The following is a 21259-nucleotide window of genomic DNA, read 5'->3' on the forward strand; positions in this document are numbered from 1 at the left end:
CAACGGCATGTAGTTCACAAGCCACACCTTCATGCAATACGTTCAAGACCTCGGTAGCAAGGTTTGTTTTGCTTCTATGGCACACCCCAGGAGCAAAGGCCAAGCAGAGAGGGCAAATGCTGAAGTGTTGCGAGGCCTGAGAACGAAGACCTTTGACAAGTTGCACAAGAGTGGAAGGCGCTGGATTGACAAGTTGCCGACGGTTCTTTGGTCGACCAGGACCATGCCAAATCAAGCCACCGGACAGACACCCGTTGCCCTAGTATATGGGGTGGAGGCAGTTCTCCCCACGGAACTCATATAAAGGTCACCTAGAGTGATCGCTTATGATGAGCTTGAGCAATAACAGTTGCGGCAAGATGACGAATGCTCCTTGAGGAAGATCATCTTCGGGCGGCTGTGAGAGCAGCACGCTACCAGCAAGCCCTGCGCCGCTACCATAGCCGCAAGGTTCATGCCCGAAGCTTTGAGGAAGGCAACCTTGTTCTTCGACGCTTCCAGTCGGCCAAGAATTCCAACAAGTTGACGCCAAAATGGGAAGGCCCTTATTGGGTAATACGAGTCACCAGGCCTGCCGCAGTCCGCCTGGAGAATGAAGACGCTATCCCAGTGAGCAACTCCTGGAACATCGAGCATCTTCGCAAGTTTTACCCATAAGGCGCGGATTGCTGTGCCTCCCGGCAAGCCACCTTTTGTACAAGCTTTGCCGGCAAGGCATAAAACCCTTTGTACAAAGCCAGACGCAGACCCTAAGCAAAATAAATGAAGCGCTAGCGCCTAAGTTATAGCATGCATGCTAGGTCGAGTCTCTTCCTTGGTTAGGGTTGGTAGTGCTTAGCGGCGACTAACCCCTAGCCTAGAGGTCGAGTGCGCGTCTATCTGTTTCTTTTCTGTCCTCCTTTGGTTCGCAGGGCACATGAGCATTTTTGCTGAGCTACTTGGAAGAAAGGAAACGGACCTGCGTCCCGACCCCGGCATACCAGAGTTGTCGGGGTCTGCAAGCACAAGGATCCAACCGCGGCAAGACAAGGTTGCCGGGGGCTGCATATCCAGATAAGTCTTACATCCTCTATCATGCATTTTGGAACGGAACTAGGATATGTGAAACCTCATTTTATTTCTAGGCCATCGTGCTCCCCTTTTCTATACCCAAGGATTATCTCTTGGGCCCGGATTTGTTTGTAGTCACGGTGGCAAGGGAGTAGAACGATGAGCCTAAGCCCGCTTCATCCCTGCCTCCACCAAGGGCGCGAGAATGGTCGAGCGAAGTGGGGGGACGGCAAGGCCTTTTGCCGGGTGAAAATGTTTATCTTAAATTGTAACAAGGATTCGCTCCTTGTCGCGGGGTCTACCCATGAACAAAAACCCAGCAAACATCCCTTTTTCATTAAAAGCATCCCACACAGGTACAGTCCGTACGGAATGAAAAACATGAACAAGGGGGATTACAAGCTTTAAATTTAACAAGGCCCGAAGGCTTACAGATTAAAAAAGAGATAAGATGCCTGTGATCCCTTTCTTGTCCCTCTCCTTAGGAGGCAGGTCAAGGAGGCAAAAGGGCAAAAGTGGCGCCTAGGCGAGCTATGAGCAGCAGAAAGCACCAAGAGAACACCTCGGTGGCCGCCCACGGGTGGGCCGGCGATGACGGTGCTGGGAAAGGAGCTGGAAGATGAGGCGGCAGGACCGTCAATACGCGATGAAGGAGTCGGTGCCCGCGTACTCCGAGTTCACGGCCTTGCCGCCCACCCTCTTCCTCTTCCGCAGCCTCCCAACGCCAGCCGCCCAAGGAGACGGCCCCGAGAAGTTCAAGGAGCTGGCCACGCCCCCGGCAAAACTCTGCCGGAGGAGCGGCCAGGTGCAGATGCTACTGTTGCCGCACCCGCCCAGGCGCGGGGCGTCCGACGCCTAGTCGGACTCGTCCCTGTCATCTGCCCCGCTCTCCTCCTCACCACTTCCACTCGAGGAAGGGCTTCCATTGTCGGAATATCCGTCGGAGGAGCTCTCCACGCAGCACTTCAGGCAAGTCCCGAAGTCTTCGAAGACCTTGACGGAGAGCAGGCCGTCCTCCATTAATTTGATGTAGAGGACGAGCCCCGCCGTCAGGCCATGGATGCGAGCAAACATCTTCCATCCACGACGGAGGTACATGACCCGAGGAGCCGGGAAGTTGATGTCGGCCCGCGTGCCCCCATTCCCACAGCCCCTCATGTGCAATCCGAGGGATTGGGGCGGGTCACGCTCCATCTCCCGAGCAAACAGAGCGGGAAGACGAAGACGGCGAAGCGGAGGCCAGTGCAGCCTGATGAAGAACTCATGGGGCTGGTCTCCAACATGGCCTTCCATCGGAAAAGGCATCATTGGCGGGGGCGAAGCCGGCGTGCCGCCCTGTCCTCCTCTTCCCCGAGCACTACGACCTATGCCTCGGCCTCGCCCACGGCCTCGCCCCCTCCCCCTTCCCCTCGCGGCCGGTTCCACCACCGTGGGCTCAGGAGGGGGAGGGACGCGCTGTCGAGCGGCGACCCTCGCCGCCACCGACAAAGGACCAGGATTCCCTTCCTCCATGGCAAGTGAAAGGAAGAAGCGGAAGCAGGAGCAGATAGATGACAGAAGAGTGCGGGATGCCATTCCCCCATTTCCCCCTCCTTAAAAAGGGGCGGGGTTGGGGCTCGGCCGCCTCGTTGGGCCAATCCAGCCACCAGAGGCGCGGGGAATCAAGACCGACCCGCTGCCCCAACCAGCGATGGCCCGGTTTCCCGTCTCCACCGCTTGCCACCCCAAGCCCATGGAGGACGCGTGGCAAACGTGCAGAATCGAGGGGATGGGTGAAGCGACCTCTCCCCACCCCATGATCGTGGGGTGTGGACACCTTGAAGACCGCAACCTGGCCCCGTGCAATAAATAAGCAGCACCTCCATGCCTCCCTCCATTTCATGGGGAAGGCACGAGCTGCCAATTTACTGCAATGTGATGCATGCGTGCAGGAACCGCCCCGCACATGCTGCCCACGTCACGCGCGCCCCTCCACGCCACGCCGCGCCGCGCGCGGGTCGTGGGAAGCGCAGCGTGCGAAAAGTTTTACCGCGGTAAAAACCGCCCCCCTGCCCGCACACCGTTTTGGGCCTGGCCCAACAACGTGTCGCGCTTATGTATGGCCCAGGCCCGGGGGCTCCTGTCGGTGTACAAAAGAAGGGGTGCGCTTTTGTACCCCTTTACCGGTGCACGGACAGTCGGAGCCGCGCCCGCGGCAACACCAAGCAGAGCAGGGAGGTGAACTGAGGTAAAACCGAAGCCCAAGACAGCCAGAGCAATGCCAAGGCCAAGACCACAAAGAGCAGAGGGACGAAGAAGGTTCCCCTGGCAAGACCCTTGCCGGGGCAGCTCGCCCCACACCAACAGAGCAAGCCACCCTTGAGCCCGCAGTCTCCAACATCACGTTGGGCCATGGCTCGGGAGGCACCTCCATAGTGGCATGCAGATCTTTGTGGAGACAAGGAACACTCAAGATCAGATAAGGATTAGAAGACGACGATCCTCGGCAAGATCCATGCCGAGGAAGGCCACCAGACCCCCGGCAAGGTCCTTGCCAGGGACGACAGCGCGCCACGGCAAGACCCTTGTCGGGCCACCCGGCAAGGCCGTCACCAAGGACGCCAGCAGGGCCACTACCAGGCCCGCACCAACCAAGTCTCCGCCGCCGTTCGCATGCAGCTACTAGCCCAACCAGCTGGGCAGGCACCTATGTGGCAACATGCACCTCCCAGGCCAACTCAGCAAGCGCCTGCATGGCGGCATGCAGATCTTCATGAAGGCTTTGCCACTGCGCCACCTCAGTTGCCTGACTGCCTACGTGGCGCCGCATGCGTCACTAGCTAGGGCGCATGTCGAAGCAAGGAGGAGTGGCGATGGACGGGACGGGCCTTGCCCCCATCCCCGATAAAGTTAGGGGACACCTAAGCTACGCATTAAATGTGTCTTGTCCTGTAATACGAGTGATAAGCTCATAGCACCGTGCACCTTTCCACCTCTTGTGTGCCATTGTGGCAGCCCCTTTCGACTATAAAAGGAGGCTCATGGCATACTGGAGAGGGATTCTGCCTTTTCGAACCACACACTCACCACTGCTGGTTCGAGAGATCAAGAACTCTCTGAGATACACCCACCAAAGCAGGACTAGGGTTTTATGCATCCTCGCGGCCCGAACCTTGGTAAACGATCCTCGGGCTGGTTACTAATCCTGCTCTTCTCGCAACCCCGCGCCCCGGCAACCGTAGTAGGGGTTCTTGTGATCCCATAGGTGTCGTTCCACACCGACACCAGTGAAGCATAAGGCACGGCGGCAATCCATGGAGAAGCAGTCTTTCATCGTCCAGGAAACCCACAAACTACAAGAAGCTGGTGTCATTCGGGAGGTGCAGTACCCGGAATGGTTGGCCAACCCGGTCATCGTCCCCAAGAAAGGAGGGAAGGAACGCATGTGCGTCCACTTCACCAACGTCAATAAGGCTTGCCCTCAAGACCCCTTTCCGCTCCCGTGCATCGATCAGATCATCGAATCCACCGCCGAGTGTGACTTGTTGTGCTTCCTGTATGCCTTCTCGGGTTATCATCAAATCAAGATGGCGGTACAAGATGTTGAGAAGACGGCCTTCCTGACCCCATGCGGGTGTACTGCTATACCTGCATGCCATTTGGCTTGCGCAACACCGGGGCAACCTTCCAGCGGCTAATGCACATTGCCCTAGGCTAGCAGCTCGGGAGGAACGCCGAGGGATATGTCGATGACATAGTAGTGAAGTCTTGGGAGGCAAGGACCCTTGTCATGGACCTAGAGGAAACATTTGCCAGTCTACGCATGATGGATCTATGGCTTAACCTAGAGAAATGCGTGTTTGGCATCCCCTCCGACAAGCTGCTAGGTTTTGTGGTGTCACACAGGGGAATCGAGGCAAACCGAGAGAAGGTCAATGCCATAGAAGAGATGAGCCTGCCATTGACTCTCAAGGAGATGCAAAAACTGGCAAGCTATGTAACCTCGCCGAGGCGCTTCATCTCCAAGCTAGGGGAGCGTGCCTTCCCATTCTTCAAGCTAATGAAAAGGAAGGGCCTGTTCGAGTGGACTACGGAGGCTGACGCCGCATTTCAACACCTCAAGAAATACCTCACCAGCCCGCAAGTGATGGTAGCACCACGTCCTCTGGAGCCCGTGCTGTTATACCTGGCCGCCATGCCTCACTTAGCCAGCACCGCACTGGTGGTTGTCCGAGAAGGGTGCAAGTATGGGGGCCCGCCAAGCGACACCGCGCGCCCGCCAAGACCACGTGACTCCAGGACAACACCGCTAAAGCCTCGACAACGTCAATGGATGACTAGGCCCCGCAGGACGACGCTACTGAGGCCGCAACTGCCCCAACAAGCGACCAAGCTCCTGAGGCCCCCCAGCCTCAGGAGGTGCAAGACTCCACCAACACTTCCGCCCTCGTCGAGCACCTGGTGTACTTCGTCAGCACGGTACTACGTGACACGCGGGCGCACTACCCCATGTCGCAGAAGCTCTTGCTCGCACTCCTCGTCACCTCTCGCAAGCTACAGCACTACTTCCAAGGCCACCCCATCAAGGTCGTCTCAGCTTACCCCCTGGACAGAGTGCTCCAGAGCCCCAATGCTATGGGGAGAGACGCCCGGTGGAACATCGAGCTGCAAGCGTTCCAGTTGGAGTTCAGCACCACCAAAGTCATCAAGGGTGTTGCGCTCGCTGACTTCATGGTGGAATCGACCGACGCTCCAGGTCCCGAAGCAGGCGAGGACTACACACTCTCACCAGGAAGCCTTCACACATCAGAGCGCGGAGGCTGGAGCCGTGCTCATCTCACCCACCCAAGACAAGCTCTGCTACGCCGTGCAGCTCTGCTTTCAGCAGGGCGAGAAGGACTCCAACAACATCGTGGAGTACGAATGCTTGATCACCAGTCTCAGGGCTGCGGCGGCCTTTGGACTGAAGCGCCTGACCATCAAGGGCGACTCTCAGCTCCTCATCAATTTCTCCAACAAAGTATATGAGCCAGAGGACGAGCACATGGAGGCATACCTTGCGGAGGTACGTAAAATTGAAAAACAATTCTTGGGTCTTGAACTGCAGTATATGTCGCGCGGCACAAACCAGGAAGCAGACGACATCACCAAGAGGGCGTCCTGGCGCCTGCCTTAAGAGCCTGACGTCTTTGAGGAGCAGTTCTTCAAGCCGTCTGCAACCCCGCTCGCAGCAGCCCCAGCACCGCCTCGCGAGGACCTCACTCAGGCCCATCCATCGGGCGCCCCAGCTTGTGGCCCGACCTCAGGAGCCCGCCTCCTTCTTACGCTGGAACCTCGGGAGGGATGTTGGACCGAAGAGTTCAAGGCGTATCTGCTTCAGGGGACCCTGCCGGAGAAGGAGGAGGACACGGAGCGTGTGGCTCGACAGGCCACTGCCTACTGCATCCGGGACGGTGAGCTCTATGGGAAACGGCGAAATGATGTTTCTCTACGATGCATCTCCAGGGAGCAGGGAAAGGAGCTACTAGCCGACATACAAGGCGGGGACTATGGGCATCACTCGTCATCACCCACCCTCATGGGCAAGGCATTCCGTAGCGGGTTCTATTGGCCCACAACGCTCAATGATGCCACCGAGCTGGTGAGATTTTGTGAAGCGTACCAATTCCACGCCAAGCAGATCCACCAGCCTGCTTAGGGCCTCCAGACCATTTTGCTCACATGGCCGTTCGCGGTCTGGGGGCTGGACATCTTGGGACCATTCCCACGAGCGCCCGGGGATTACCGCTACCTCTACGTCTCCATCAACAAGTTCACCAAGTGGGCGGAGGTGGCAGCCGTCCGCACCATCCCGGCGGCTTGGCAGTCAAGTTCATCAAGGGCCTCGTGAGCCGCTTTGGGGTCCCTAATCGTATCATCACTTGCAACGGCTCATAGTTCACTAGCAACCTCTTCCAAACATATTGTTCTAACCTTGGAACGCAGATATGCTACGCCTCAGTGGCACACCCCAGGAGCAACGGCCAAGCTAAGTGTGCCAACACGGAGGTCCTGAGAGGCCTCAAGCCAAGAACCTTCAAGAAGAAGCTCGAGGCATGCTGCAGGGGCTGGCTCGACGAGCTCGAGTCCGTGTTGTGGTCCATCCGCAACACTGCCACCAAGCCGATGGGCGAGACTCCATTCTTCCTCATCTACGGAGCCGAAGCGGTTCTCCCTCACGAGGTCAATCATCGCTCCGCGTGGGTCTTTCCATTTGACGAGGCACGCCAGCACGCCATGCGGGGGATGGACCTGGTAATAGGGGGAACATCGCCGTCAAGCCTCGCTCTGGGTGGCAAGGTACCAGCATGCGCTGCAGCGGTCCCACGGCCGCAATGTCCGCTCTAGGACGCTCGAGGTGGTGATCTCATCCTGAGGTGGGTGCTCTCCAGGGAGGGGCTGCATAAGCTCTCACCCATGTGGGAGGGCCCGTTTAGGATTGCCCGCGTCTCCAGGCCTGGAGACGCAGGACAGGATCCCCATCCAAGCCGCCTGCAACATCCAGCACCTCCGAAAGTTCTACCCATGAAGCAAGGCCCAGTGCCTGTGAAGGTCTCCGCTCTTGACACTCTCACGTAATAATGAGTGGGGCTGTACATGCTCCGGAGTCTCCGGAGAGCCGCCCTCGGGCCTTGGGGGCTCCCTCCCATTTCCTAGTGGCATCACTTAGCTCCGCACTGGTGAGAAGACTAGTCTAGGTGCCGGACATGGATGTTCATTTGCTTGCTTTCTGTAGTTGGTTTGCCCCCTTTCTTTTAATTGAATTTGGAGTTCTCGCATTTTGATTGCCAAGTTGGATTTCCCCTTCGTCTTCCCTCTTGCCCTTCAGTCTTGGACTAGGAGGAGCGGCAGTTGCCCGTCGCTCTTCATCGCACGTCTCGCGCGCGGGGGCCGGGTGGGTGTGTGCGTGCGCGTCGGGCCCGCCCTGCACTGCAAACACTGTCGACGTCCTGGGAACGGGGTTCCCCAGACTTTCCTGCCCGCGGCCCACGGCGTGGCTCCACCAGCGGGCCTATACGGCCCATCTTCACCAGCGGCCCATCTTCACCAGCAAACACTCAAGACCCCCGCGAGGGACCAAGCCTCGCGAGGTGGATGACACAAGACCTCCTCAGGGGCGGCCTCACTAGGCTAGCTCGCGAGGGGTGAAGAGATCAAGGCGAGGGGCACCTTGCGAGGTTTGTGTGACGCAAGCCGTGACGACCAAGGCCAGGCGGGCACCAAGCGGGCGCCAGCGCACGCAGTGTCCTCATTTCCTCTTTGGTGCTAAAGGGGCAGGCGTAGGCGAGGAGTCCCGAGGCATCAGGGAAAGGTTTCCATATTGGTGCAACAAGACCAAGACCAGCAGGACGGCAGGACGGAGGTCACCGTGGAGCCCAGGACGGCGTCACCACCAGAGCCTTTGGCAGGCAAAAACCACCTTTTGTCAGGATAACTTGTACTAGTTGTCTCCCTTCAAATTTGGCCGTTGTTGGATCCCTTCCCGCCTACATTTGGGAAGAGGACCAGGGCCTCTATAAATAGGACTATCCACCACAGTTGAAGGCAACTCATCTTGGATCGGATCCATTCCATTCCATCCTCAACCACACAAGCTCATCGAGCCCAAAGAACACCTCTCCTCAGGAGGCTGTTCTTCCCTTGTACTTGTTCATCCTCAGCCCAAGAGGCAATCCACCACACCACACTGGAGTATGGTATTACACCACATCGGTGGCCCGAACCAGTATAAACCATGTGTCCCTTGTTCTTCGAGTTCGATGTGATGAGCCTTGGGATCGTGGGGAGTGGGTGAGCTAGGGAAGGGAGAGATCTTCGTGCGAACCCTAGTGTTCGAACCTTGAGGGTTTTGCCGGAACCCGAAATCCGACATTTGGCGCACCGGGTAGGGGTGCGCTGAGGTTTTCTTCCCCATCGACCGATCCGCCATCACCGCGCATCTCCGATGTGTGACGATCCGAGGGACCAAGCCGACCGCTGGGCGGCCTGGCCAGCTCGAGCACCTCCATCTGTTCCAGAAGACCTCAACTCCACACTCCAGGCAGCCCGCGTGCCGCCCAACGCTCCTGGACACAGGCAGCGCGGATCGACGTCCGCCGCCCTCATGCCGCGGTGCACGCGGGCCGCCGCAAGATCCACGAGCTACGCAGGAGCGCCGGCGCCACAAACCCGATGGGAATAGTTCAACATGCGAGCCACACTCGTGGTGGCGCGGGAGCTGCTGCGGTGCCGGCTGATGGAGAGCTGCCGCGACGCGCTGCTGGAACGCGTCGCCAAGCTATTGGATGCTGTGGCCATAGGTATGATACGTCTCCAACGTATCTATAATTTTTTATTGTTCCATGCTATTATATTATCTGTTTTGGATGTTAATGGGCTTTATTTTACACTTTTATATTATTTTTGGGACTAACCTATTAACCCAAGGCCCAGTGCAATTGCTATTTTTTTTGCCTATTTTAGTGTTTCGCAGAAAAAGAATATCAAACGGAGTCCAAACGGGATGAACCTTCGAGAGCGTGATTTCTGGAAACAACGTGATCTAGAGGACTTGGAGTGGACGTCAAGAAACCAACAAGGAGGCCACAAGACAGGGGGCGCGCATACCCCCCTGGGCGCGCCCTCCCCCTCATGGGCCCCTCGAGGCTCCACCGACCTACTTCTTCCTCCTATATATACATACGTACCCTGAAAACATCCAGGAGCACCATGAAAACCTATTTCCACCACCGCAACCTTCTGTACCCAAGAGATCCCATCTTGGGGCCTTTTTTGGAGCTCCGCCGGAGGGGGCATTGATCACGGAGGGCCTCTACATCAACTCCATTGCCCCTCCAATGATGTGTGAGTAGTTTACCTCAGACCTTCGGGAACATAGCTATTAGCTAGATGGCTTCTTCTCTCTCTTTGGATCTCAATACAAAGTTCTCCTCTATTCTCTTGGAGATCTATTCGATGTAACTCTTTTTGCGGTGTGTTTGCCGAGATCCAATGAATTGTGGGTTTATGATCAAGATTATCTATGAACAATATCTGAATCTTCTCTGAATTCTTTTATGTATGATTGGTTATCTTTGCAAGTCTCTTCGAATTATCAGTTTGGTTTGGCCTACTAGATTGATCTTTCTTGCAATGGGAGAAGTGCTTAGCTTTGGGTTCAATCTTGCGGTGCTCGATGCCAGTGACAAAAAGGGAAACGACACGTATTGTATTTTTGCCATCGAGGATAAAAGGATGGGGTTTATATGATATTGCACGAGTTTATCCCTCTACATCATGTCATCTTGCTTAAAGCGTTAGTTTGTTCTTATGAACTTAATACTCTAGATGCATGCTGGATAGTGGTCGATGTGTGGAGTAATAGTAGTAGATGCAGGCAGGAGTTGGTGTACTTGTCACGGACGTGATGCCTATATACATGATCATACCTAGATATTCTCATAATTATTTGCTTTTCTATAAATTGCTCGACAGTAATTTGTTCACCACCGTAATACTTATGCTATCTTGAGAGAAGCTACTAGTGAAACCTCTGGCCCCGGGGTCTATTCTCCATCATATAAGTTTCCGATCTATTTTATCTTGCAATCTTTACTTTCAATCTATATCATAAAAATACCAAAAATATTTGTCTTATTATCATTATCTCTATCAGATCTCATTCTTGCAAGTGGCCGTGAAGGGATTGACAACCCCTTTATCGCGTTGGTTGCGAAGTTCTTATTTGTTTGTGTAGGTACGAGGTTACTCAGGCGTGGTCTCCTACTGGATTGATACCTTGGTTCTAAAAAACTGAGGGAAATACTTACACTGCTTTGCTGCATCACCCTTTCCTCTTCAAGGGAAAACCAACGCAAGCTCAAGAGGTAGCAAGAAGGATTTCTGGCGCCGGTGTCGGGGAGTCTACGCACAAGTCAAGACATACCAAGTACCCATCACAAACTCTTATCCCTCGCTTTACATTATTTGCCATTTGCCTCTCGTTTTCCTCTCCCCCACTTCACCCTTGCTGTTGTATTTGCCCTTTTTCCGTTAGCCTTCTTCACGTATGTATCTTTATTTGTGTTTCCATGTGCCTTCTATTTTCTTGCATCTTTGCTTGCTAAAAATCTATTGATATGGATCCACTTAAAGTGTTCTACTTGGATTATGTTTGATCCTTATGCGCTCGTGCTGAAACCCCAACTAGCCTAGTTGATGGGAAATCTTTAGATGAGCATGCTCATTTTGCACGTCACCATTTTTCTGAAAAAGGGAGACTCTTATGGGATCAAATAAATAGATTGCTATGTTATCCTTGGAATCTTTGTGAAATTTGTGATCTTATTTGTTGCTCTAAGAACCCTAAAAAACACCTCCCCTACCTATGTGAGTTTAATGATAATGAAATCTTATCTTCTTATGCAAAGGGTGTTTATAGTTACTACGATATCGAACAAATTGAAGAATTTGTTGCTTTTAAGGGTGCTTATGAAGTTGCTTCTTTGATTGAAAAGTATGATATTACTCTCTATGAATCTGAAAATTTTGACATACTTAAATATTGCTATGAAAATTATGCTCATAATTTCTATGTCAAAGAATTTATTGAAAGAATGACCATTGCTTCGGAAGAAAATAATGATATGCATGAATCTATAGATAATTATGATTCCGATGATTTGATTGAAATACCCCTTGATGAACATGATGCTTGCTATTGTTGTGGCCATGATGCCAATATTTATGAAAATGAATTTTCCATAGTTCCTTATGTTAAACATGAGATCGTTGCTATTGCATCCATACTTGATAGTTCCTTCGATGAAAAGCATGATTGCAATGATGTTATTATAAATTCTCTTAATGTAAATTGTGTTAATGATATGCAAAACCTCAAGCTTGGGGATGCTAGTTTTGCTATGACTACTATTTGTTGCAATGATCATGATTGGGGTGATTCTTCTTTTGATTTGAAAATTTATTTAAGCCCAATGATGAATATGAGATTGATAATAGTGTTTGCAATATTATTGAAAGTGGGTTTGGAAGAGTGTCAACTTTAGATCCCACATATTTGGAGCATGTTCAATCTTATGATAAAAGTGGGTTTGGAGAGGTCATGACTTTAGTTAATTTTAATCCCACTATTTTGGAAGAGTGTCAACTTTGCATACATGTGGATCGTGTTAAGAATATGTTTTGTGATAGATATATTGTTGAATTTTCTTATGATCCCACATGTAATTATTATGAGAGAGGAAAATATGGTTGTAGAAATTTTCATGTCACTAAATTACCTTCCGTTATGTTGAGATTGCTATTGTTTCTTTCCGCTTCCTAGGATATGCTAGTTTTTTCTTGCCTTGATAATTTGTTTGCCTATAAGATGCCTATGCATAGGAAGTATGTTAGACTTATATGTGTTTGTCACGTGTTTTATGATGCTCCCTTTGTGATTCAATTCTTGTCTTTCATGTGAGCATCATTGAAATCTTTATGCCTAGCTAGGGGTGTCAAATGATAGCGCTTGTTGGGAAGCAACCCAATTTTATTTTTGTTCCTTGATTTTTATTCATGTTTACTAATAAATAATTTATCTAGACTCTGTTTTGATTGTGTTTTTTGTGTTTAATTAGTGTTTGTGCCAAGTAGAACCATTGGGAAGACTTTGGGAAAGTCTTTTTGATCTTGCTGTAAAAAACAGAAACTTTAGCGCTCACGAGAATTGTTGCCATTGTTTACTGGAGAGTGATATTTAGTTAATTATTTTTCATATGATTAATAGATAATTTACGCAAGTGCAGAAATTTATTTTAGAATTTTTGGGGTTCCATAAGTATTCGAAACCTACAGATTACTATAGACTGTTCTGTTTTTGACAGATTCTTTTTTTTGTGTGTTGTTTGCTTATTTTGATGAATCTATGGCTACTAAAAGAGTTTATGAACCATAGAAAAGTTGGAATACAGTAGGTTTAACACCAATAAAAATAAAGAATGAGTTCATTACAGTACCTTGAATTGGTGGTTTGTTTTCTTTTACTAACGGAGCTCACGGAGATTTTCTTTTAAGTTTTGTGTTGTGAAGTTTTCAAGTTTTGGGTAAAGATTTGATGGATTATGGAACAAGGAGTGGCAAGAGCATAAGCTTGGGGATGCCCAAGGCAACCCAAGGTCAAATACAAGGACAACCAAAAGCCTAAGCTTGGGGATGCCCCAGAAGGCATCCCCTCTTTCGTCTTCGTACATCAGTAACTTTACTTGGAGCTATATTTTTATTCACCACATGATATGTGTTTTGCTTGGAGCGTCTTGTATGAATTGAGTCTTTTATTTTTAGTTTACCACAATCATCCTTGCTGTACACACCTTTTGGGAGATACACACATGAATTGGAATTTATTAGAATACTCTATGTGCTTCACTTATATCTTTTGAGTTGGATAATTTTTGCTCTAGTGCTTCGCTTATATCTTTTAGAGCACGGCGGTGGTTCTATTTTATAGAAATAATTGATCTCTCATGCTTCACTTATATCATTTTGAGAGTCCTTTAGAACAGCATGGTAATTCACTTTGGTTATGAATTTTAAATGCTAAGACAAGTTGGATGCTTGATAGATTGTTTTGAGATATAAAGGTGGTAATATTAGAGGTGTGCTAGTTGAGTTCTGAAATTTATGTATACTTATGTTGAAGTTGGAAAGTCCTGTAGCTTGCACGTATGGTAAACGTTATGTGAAAAATTTGAAGCATGGGGGTGTTCTTTGATTGCTTTCCTTATGAGTGGCGGTCGGGGACGAGCGATGGTCTTTTCCTACCAATCTATCCCCCTAGGAGCATGCGCGTAGTGCTTGGTTTTGATGACTTGTGGATTTTTGCAATAAGTATGTGAGTTCTTTATGACTAATGTTGAGTCCATGGATTATATGCACTCTCACCCTTCCATCATTGCTAGCCTCTTCGGTACCGTGCATTGCCCTTTCTCACCTTGAGAGTTGGTGCAAACTTCGCCGGTGCATCCAAACCCCGTGATATGATACGCTCTGTCACACATAAGCCTCCATATATCTTCCTCCAAACAGCCACCATACCTACCTATTATGGCATTTCCATAGCCATTCTGAGATATACTGCCATGCAACTTTCCACCATTCCATTTATTATGACACGCATCATCATTGTCATATTGCTTTGCATGACCATGTAGTTGACATCATATTTGTGGCTAGGCCACCATGCTTAATTTTTCATACATGTCACTCTTGATTCATCGCAATCCCGGTACACCGCCGGAGGCATTCACATAGAGTCATATTTTGTTCTAAGTATAAAGTTGTAATTCTTGAGTTGTAAGAAAATAAAAGTGTGATGATCATCATTAGAGCATTGTCCCATGTGAGGAAAAGATGATCGAGACTATGATTCCCCCACATGTTGGGATGAGACTCCGGATGAATAAATAAATAAAAAAAGAGGCCAAAAAAAGAAGGACCAAAAAAACAGAGAGAGAGAGAGAGAGTGAGAGAAAAAGAGAGAAGAGACAATGTTACTATCCTTTTTCCTCACTTTTGCTTCAAAGTAGCACCACGATCTTCATGATGAGAGAAAAAGAGAGAAGGGACAATGTTACTATCCTTTTTCCACACTTGTGCTTCAAAGTAGCACCATGATCTTCATGATAGAGAGTCTCTTATTTTTTCACTTTCATATACTAGTGGGAATTTTTCATTATAGAACTTAGCTTGTATATTACAATGATGGGCTTCCTCAAATGCCCTAGGTCTTGGTGAGCAAGCGAGTTGGATGCACACCCACTTAGTTTCTTTGATGAGCTTTCATATATTTACAGCTCTAGTGCATCCGTTGCATGGCAATCCCTACTCCTTGCATTGACATCAATCGGTGGGCATCTCTATAGCCCATTGATTAGTCGCGTCAATGTGATACTTTCTCCTTTTTTGTCTTCTCGCACAACCTCAATCATCATATTCTATTCCACCCATAGTGCTATGTCCGAGGCTCGCGCTCATATATTGCGTAAAAGTTGAAAGAGTTTGGAAAGGCTAAGTATGAAACAATTGCTTGGCTTGTCATCAGGGTTGTGCATGATGAGAGCATTTTGTGTGACAAAAATGAAGCATGGCCACACTATATGACTTTATAGGGATATGTTTTCTTTGGCTATGGTATTTTGATAAGACATAATTGCTTGATTAGCATACTTGGAGTATTACTATTTTTAATTCAACAATAAACTTTTATCTTGAATCTTTCGGATTTGAACATTCATGCCACAATAGAGAAAAATACATTGAAGAATATTCTAGAAAGCATTCCACATCAAAAATTCTGTTTTTATCATTTACCTACTCGAGGACGAGCAGGAATTAAGCTTGGGGATGCTGATACGTCTCCAACGTATCTATAATTTTTGATTGTTCCATGCTATTATATTATCTATTTTGGATGTTAATGGGCTTTATTTTACACTTTTATATTATTTTTGGGACTAACCTATTAACCCAAGGCCCAGTGCAAATTGCTGTTTTTTTGCCTATTTTAGTGTTTCGCAGAAAAAGAATATCAAACGGAGTCCAAACGGAATGAAACCTTCGGGAGCGTGATTTTTGGAACAAACGTGATCCAGAGGACTTGGAGTGGACGTCAAGCAACCAACGAGGAGGCCACAAGGTAGGGGGCACGCATACCCCCCTGGGCACGCCCTCCCCCTCATGGGCCCCTCGAGGCTCCACCGACCTACTTCTTCCTCCTATATATACATACGTACCCTGAAAACATCCAGGAGCACCACGAAAACCTATTTCCACCGCCGCAACCTTATGTACCCAAGAGATCCCATCTTGGGGCCTTTTCCGGAGCTCCGCCGAAGGGGGCATTGATCACGGAGGGCCTCTACATCAACTCCATGGCCCCTCCGATGATGTGTGAGTACTTTACCTCAGACCTTCAGGTCCATAGCTATTAGCTAGATGGCTTCTTCTCTCTCTTTGGATCTCAATACAAATTTCTCCTCGATTGTCTTGGAGATCTATTCAATGTAACTCTTTTTGTGGTGTGTTTGTCGAGATTCGATGAATTGTGGGTTTATGATCAAGATTATCTATGAACAATATTTTAATCTTCTCTGAATTCTTTTATGAATGATTGGTTATCTTTGCAAGTCTCTTCGAATTATCATTTTGGTTTGGCCTACTAGATTGATCTTTCTTGCAATGGGAGAAGTGCTTAGCTTTGGGTTCAATCTTGCGGTGCTCGATCCGAGTGACAGAAAGGGAACGACATGTATTGTATTGTTTCCATCGAGGATAAAAAGATGGGGTTTATATCATATTGCATGAGTTTATCCCTCTAAATCATATCATGTTGCTTAAAGCGTTACTCTCTTCTTATGAACTTAATACTCTAGATGCATGCTGGATAGCAGTCGATGTGTGGAGTAATAGTAGTAGATGCAGGCGGGAGTCGGTCTATTTTTCACGGACGTGATGCCTATATACATGATCATACCTAGATATTCTCATAATTATTCCCTTTTCTATCAATTGCTCGACAGTAATTTGTTCACCATCGTAATACTTATACTATCTTGAGTGAACCCACTAGTGAAACCTATGGCCGCATGTCTATTCTCCATCTTATAAGTTTCCAATCTATTTTATTTTATCTATATCATAAAAATACCAAAAATATTTATCTTATTATCATTATCTCTATCAGATCTCACTCTTGCAAGCGGCCATGAAGGGATTGATGACCCCTTTATCGTGTTGGTTGCATGGTTCTTATTTGTTTGTGTAGGTACGAGGTGACTCGCGTGTGTTCTCCTACTGGATTGATACCTTGGTTCTCAAAAACTGAGGGAAATACTTACGCTGCTTTGCTGCATCACCCTTTCCTCTTCAAGCAAAAACCAACGCATGCTCAAGAGGTAGCAGGGTACACCACCTTTCTACTCCCTACTCGCATCTCAAGTTGTGGCCAGGTCACATGGTGGGCCTCGTTGCGCCCGCGTGCTCCTAGGTGCACCAGGAGGGCTCACCAGCGCTGGCACGACCGGCGGTGTCGGGCACCCGGCCGCGCCCTCGCCTCCCCTGGGTAGCGTGGGCACGGGCGTTGCTCCTCACGATCCCAATCGAGCGCCACCCCACAGCCACCAGGAAGGCACGCCGGGCAAGGCGGCATGGGACGCGGGGTGCCTTGGCGGATGCTCCGGCGAGGCAGCCCAGGAAGCCTATGTGCCCCACTTGGTGAATCAGTAGTACGCGCCAGAGGACGACCCCTGCAAGTTCCACGAGCCGGGCTGGGAAGAAGAGATGTTGGAAGCCAAGGCCTTCTACGAGCCACCCAAGAGCCTCGCCGACCCCGCCGACGGCAATCACCACAGGGTACCGCTGATAACTCAGGAGCAGGCTTACGCTAACCATGGGTCGTAGGTGGACCAGGCCGTGTCGGCGGACGGTGCCCCCAGCGCTGCAGCCCCACCCCAGCCAGTGGCAGCACACTAGGGGCTGCGCGGAAGGGGTCCGGAGCAAGGCCCACCCCCATGTCACATGGGGCAAGGCGTCACCTGGAGGTAGGTCCTCTGCCGGGGAGGTGCCGGCGAGCCCTCCCCCGACAGAGGGCCCGCGGTCACCGAGGGCGCCGTTGGCGTACCCTCTGCCCCTTTGCCTCGTCCTGGTTTCCGAACGCCCCAACGGTGGTTGAGGGTGGCGCAAGGCAGGGCCCTCATCTGGTGATATGAAGAAAGGCTTGCGCCTGTGAAGGTCTCCGCCCATGACACTCTCATGTAATAATGAGTGGGGCTGTACACGCCCAAGAGTCTCCGGAGAGCCGCCCTTGGGCCTCGGGGGCTCCCGCCCACGTCCTAGTGGAAGCACCATGCCCCGTGCTGGCCGTCGACACTATCCCCCAATGACTAAGCTCACGGCTGGCAAGGGCACTAGGCTTCACGCTGGTGAGAAGACAAGAATACTAGCTAGGTGTCGGATGCGGCCTTTTGCTTTCAACCCCTTTTTATGTAGCTCAATTTGCGACCTTTGGATTTGAATTTGAAGTCATATTTTCATTGGCAATCACGGGGGGTTTCTTTTCTCGTTCGTGTTAATTTCGTGAGTTTTCTGTGTTTGTGCCTTATTTTGAGGTTTGCTTCTGCCACCTCCCCCCTTTCGAGCACCTCACGAGCGGGGGCTGGGCGTTGCATACACGCGTTGTGCGGGCACCCCGCCATGACTGGCGCTCGCTCCTCGCGAGGCCCTCTCAGGCGGACTAGCAGACTCCTCGGGAGCCCCAAGCCTCGCGAGCCTGTGAAGGACTCCCCTCGAGAGAATACACATCCGCAGAAACCAAATCAGAGTAAAGCCTGTTGGGCCAAGGTAAATTACAGCCGCACGCCCGCAAGGGGCTCGCGAGCTTACAAAAGCACGCTTTAAGTCTGGTTCAAGGAATAAAACAATAGTCTGATTACATGACGGGCTCCCCGTCCCCAAAATGCTCTTACGCCCTGAGGGGTCGTGCACAAACTTTTTCATGCAGGTTCAAAACAAAGGAGTGCGGGCTCAGTCAGACATGTCACTCGCCGCGTCCTACGGGTCGCTATCACGCGTGTCGCTGGCACCGTCTTCACCATCATCAACCACGCCGCCCTCGTCCGCCACGACCCCACCGCATCGTCCTCAGAGGAGAAGAGCCTGACCAGAGCATCCACATTATCGTCCACCCAGCATGCTAGGTTGTCTCGGATGACCTCGGGCACCGGGGCGATGGCGGCATCAAAGTCAAAATCAGGATTGATGTTCTGGAGATGGCTGAAAACGCGGGAAAACACACACCCGAGGAGGCCTCGGCTCTTCTGCTCGACAAGCTCGCGAGCCCTCTTAGCCCGGTTCTCCAGGCGCGTCACGACATCAGTGAAAAAGCAAAAGTGGCTGGCGTAGTCATCTGCGTGGGGGTGAGGGGTGTGTTCATCGCAAATGGCGCCCAGCGCCTGGTTGGCCCTCGTCCTGAGGTCCCAGAGCATGGGGGTGTGCTCAAGCAGCAGCGTCTGTTGCCGGATCGCCTCCTCCCTGCTCTGCCGCACAAGGGACTCAATAGTGGTAACCCGCTGCTGCAGCGGGAGTAGCTCAGCGCGGGCGGAGGCCAACTGGGCCTGCATGGAGATCAGGGCAGCTGCAGCAGCTTTCTCGCGCTGCTCTGCCTCCGCCAACCTTGACCTGAGGGCGATGGTCCTGCCCTTAGCTTCGGCCTCCACAAACTTCGGCTTCATGTCATACCTATTGGCAAGATCAGCGCGGGCCTCCGCCACCCCGCGGTCCACATCCTCCTGGATCCTGGCCTCGCGCGCGCCGGCAGCATCTTCCGCCTGAGCAACCTGACGCTCCCTCGTCTCCAACCGCTCGAGCTCGAGGCAGCGCTTTCTGACCTCCAGCATCAGCGCTTCCTCGTGCCTCAAGATTTCCCCCGCGTCGGATGGCGCCCCCTTCATCGATGCTAGGGCAGCTCTACGCGCCTCCGCTTGCTGCTCCAGGGAGGCACTCCTCGGCGACCTCGCGGCATTGGTCTGCCTCCCTGGCCTCCTCCAAGGCTCGGGCGCTAGCCTCGCGCGATGTTGCGAGGGATGCCTTGGCGTCTGCGCTAGCGTGCTCATGCTGGAGGCGCCCATGGTTGATGGCCACCTTTAGTTGATGCCATTCGTCCACCAGCCGGAGCCCCTCGATTTCAAGACGAGCGTCAACATCCACGAGTTCCTCCCCAAGCCTGCTCAGCACACCCATCGCCTCCCAGAAGAGCTCGTGGCGAACAGCACCCCGCTTGGGCGCAAGCTTGAGCGCGTGACCGGGTCCGTCCTCCACGCCATAGGATGTCGAAGGAGTCCGAAGTGGCTCGCTTCCTCCTAGTAGAGGGCTGGAGGCTAGTGCCTTCCTGGTCGCCCTTCGGGCCTCAGCAGAGGCCCGGAGGGGCAAAGGCTCGTTGCTCGAAGAAGAGTCCAAGACCGAGGTGATCCGGCCACCGTCAATAACCAGGGGAGGAGCCCTTGGCACACCTCATGCCCCCCAGGCAAGGCCACGAAGAAGGAACGAAAAGAACGCAGGGTTGAGGCACCAGGCGGGCCCGCTTGCCTCTCCGACCGACCTTGCGCCAAGTGCAGCGCGCTGGCTTGGGGCGCTCAAGACCAGTGGGGGACTCGAAGCAGGGGGAAGTGGCTTCTCGGGAGATTTCCCCGCCCTAGCAGAAGGGACCCTGAGGAGCCATAGTCAAGAGGGGAAGCAACATTCAAGAAACTATAAAGATAAGGTACTCACTCTTCTATGGCGATATACTTCCTCTGTTTCAATGGCCGGAAGGCGTCACTGCTGTAGCTTGGAGACCCCTTCCACTTCTAGAGCACATCGAAGTTAAGTCGGAGCCGGCCGAAGCCCAGAGCACGGTCACCAGCTCTGGGTGCAACTGGGGTAGCTCCTGAGGGGGAGACCTCGGGGGCGCCATCCTCCGCCTCGTGGTGATCCTCCGGGGCCTCGGGGGCTGTAGCCACAGGAGTATCGGGCTGCGACGCCCCTCTGGCCGCTTCCTCAAGATCGCTCTCTTGAGGACCGTGGGGCGGCCCTCCGAGAGCCCCGAGCAGTGTCGATTCCTCAGCAGCCGCGATGCCAGCGGCTGATGGTGGTCGCCCCCTGCGCCCACTTCCGGGGAGATCGTCGCGCTAGTGATGGGCAAAGGAGCCACAGGGACCGGGTTCTCGCGAGGACCTTCAAGACTGGCCGAGCGTAATCCCCACTCATCGAAAGAGGGCATTTTCCTCGCGAAATCGACCTTGTTCGAGCAGGAGTACAAGAGACAACCCTCCTCCGGCATGTTGGCTGGCGAAGGGTCGCCCGTCAAGATCTCAAGCACAGTTTGCTGCGCCTCAAGGGGAAGCTCGGACTCGTGAAGCCTCATGTGGTCCTTGCTGTCGGACAAGGTCCACATTGGTCGAGAATGGCACTGAAGCGGGCCAACACGGCGCCGGATGAACTCCTTCGCTACCATGGGTGCAGACATGCCAAGATCCTTCAGACTCTTCAACCGGAGCCACACGTAGGCCTGGCATGGGTCAGCGAGCCTCTCATGGCCCTAGCCAGAGCTGGGAACGGCTGGTGCCGACAAAAGCGAGAGCAGGGGGCTAAGCATGCCGACGTCCACGAATACCCACCG

Source organism: Triticum urartu, chromosome 1A, assembly GCF_056163025.1.
Source record: "Triticum urartu cultivar PI428250 chromosome 1A, HENAU_Tu73, whole genome shotgun sequence".
Taxonomy (NCBI): Eukaryota; Viridiplantae; Streptophyta; class Magnoliopsida; order Poales; family Poaceae; genus Triticum; species Triticum urartu.